The sequence below is a fragment of the Vanellus vanellus genome (assembly GCF_965231255.1).
Source record: "Vanellus vanellus genome assembly, contig: HAP1_SCAFFOLD_1086, whole genome shotgun sequence".
Taxonomy (NCBI): Eukaryota; Metazoa; Chordata; class Aves; order Charadriiformes; family Charadriidae; genus Vanellus; species Vanellus vanellus.
Genome location: NW_028127280.1, coordinates 52391 through 54668, shown reverse-complemented (window position 1 = coordinate 54668; position 2278 = coordinate 52391).

Sequence of the window (2278 nt, the reverse complement as noted above, 5' to 3'; positions counted from 1 at the left end):
GATGGAGAGGGGCAAGGAGGGGGGTCTCCTGCTCCGCCACCAGAGCAGCTCCCCCAGTTTGGCCCCTCATCCCCTTATAACACTGGGATCAGTGTTATTAATTACACTTTGCTCGAGATTAATTACATTAATCCTCCCTCCTGCTGCTGGTGGCCAGTCCAGCTTGCGTGTGACAGGACGAGGGGGCTGAGGTGGGAAGTTTGCGTGCTCGTGCGATGCTTTTGGCCTCCCCCGGCACCGGGAGGACTCAAAGCCGGACGTGAACCTCTGCTTTGTACTTTTCCTCATCCTCAATTACACCAACGCTTCCCCAGGGAAAGATTTTTCTTTCTAACTGGAGGAGTTGCACTGAGACAGGTAAACTGAGGCAGGACAGTCAAAAATCCCTCTCTCTCCTGCTGGGACAAAAAAAACGCTGCAGCAAAATAATAATTTGGAGAAGTTTTCTTGAGATGGAACAACACTCTCTGCTCCAAAACTCAAAAGTGAGCTCGCCATCCCCTTTCCCAGCCCAGTTTCGATGCTTTGATGTTTTCCAGGCACCTGGCAGCGGCGGCAAAGGACAAAGTACTTGGGGGCCAGAAAAAGCTCATTCCCAGATGGGAACGTTTGTTCCTTTTGCTCGTTAAATTGGCTGGCGAGTGGGAGGTGTGAGCTTCCCCGAGCGTCGCTGCTGCGCGGCGGCAGGTGATGCCATTGGGTCGAAGCAGGAATTTGGGGGATAAAAAGCAGATTTCCGGTATTTTGCTCTTCTCTAAAGAGAAGGGTTTCCTGGAGGCCCTTTGAAAGCTGCAGTTGTGACTCGAGTGTGAGACGTGGTTGGTTTTTTATTTCTTTGAGCGCGGTGATCCCAGTGATGCTTCCCCAGCCCCGGGGGCAAGGGGAGAAGAGAACTCCTGTAGTTCTCCTTCAGCTTTTAAGGCACAGATGCTCGTTGTGCAGCGCTGGCAGTGGTATTTCAGCCAAGGAGGGCATTAGCTGTCAGCCCTTGGCTTTTTTTTTTTGAGGAGAAAAATGCAGTTTTGTGTGGAAAGCGGGCTTGCAGCAAGAGAAGCCTGAGCCTGGTTGGGCTGAAGACGAAGCTTCACCCTTGTAGGTTCTGAGGGCCTTTGGAGGTTGGTGGTGGCCATGTCCTGTGGCCAAGTGCCATCTAGTGAGTCCTGCAGGTATCACGTTTGGAGAATGAAACTGGCTGTGCTCAAAAGTGTGGGGTTGGGTCTCCCCACCCCACCCCACCCCCAGTTTGGAAATCCCTATTTTAATTTTTCGAAAGGAACCACAAGAATGAAGCAGGAGGCTTGGTTTTGGTTTGAAACACTCAACTGTCTCCCCTTTTAGTAAATCCTTCCAGACTCACGGTGTATACAATGCAGGTGACATTACAGGTGGTTTTATTTGGGTAGGGGAAAAAAAACCTCCTCCAAGTCCGTGTTTTTAGGGCTGTGCCTGAAGGAGGAGACATGCAGAGGTGTGATGCTCGTTGGCTCGCGTGGCCGCGGGGATGGGTGATGACTGGGAGGACGTAAGGGAGCTCTCCTCACCTGGCCCCAACTTGTACCTTCTTCTTCTCGCTAAACAGAGACACGACGAGGAGGCGGTGATGGACCAGGGAAGAACGAGCACCGTTGCCAATATTCACTATGAGAAGGAGGAGCTGGAAGGTGAGTCGGGAGAGGTGGCACCAGCCCCACGCGTTTTCCCGTTGCGCAAAGTCCCTGCCGCGTCCTGTGCTCAGTGTACGCATCACCTGCAGCGAAACGTGGCGTGCTTCTAAATAAACAAGCACAGTTATTTTCACATTTTTTTTAATGTTGTGGCTTTTAGACAGAGGGGACAAAGCCCCCGCGGCATCTGTGGTGTGAGTGTTGGCCACGGAGCTGGGCAGTTCCCAGCTTGTTTTCTCAGAGGCTGCTCTTGGCTTGGAGAGGTCAGGAGAATAATTTGATGGCTGCAGACACAGGGCTGTGATTTTCTTTTTTTTTGTTCCAGACTTCATTATCACGGGACTAATTGGATCTCCTCTTGTCGCCTTGTGCCGACAAAGATTTTAAAAATAATTACCTTCTGTGGCTGCTTAATGAGCAGGTCTGAGTGTTGTCCAGCCGAAGCTGGAATTTGAGACGAGGGTTGATACTTTCAGGGCACTTTTAGGTGACCCGGAGCCATCGCTTGTTGTTGCTCTGTTGTTGCAAAGTTAGAGTAAAACAGGCTTGGAAAAAGGGACGGGTCTCTGACATTCAGGAATGCAGTGAAACTAAAATGAAGAGAAGTTGGTGTT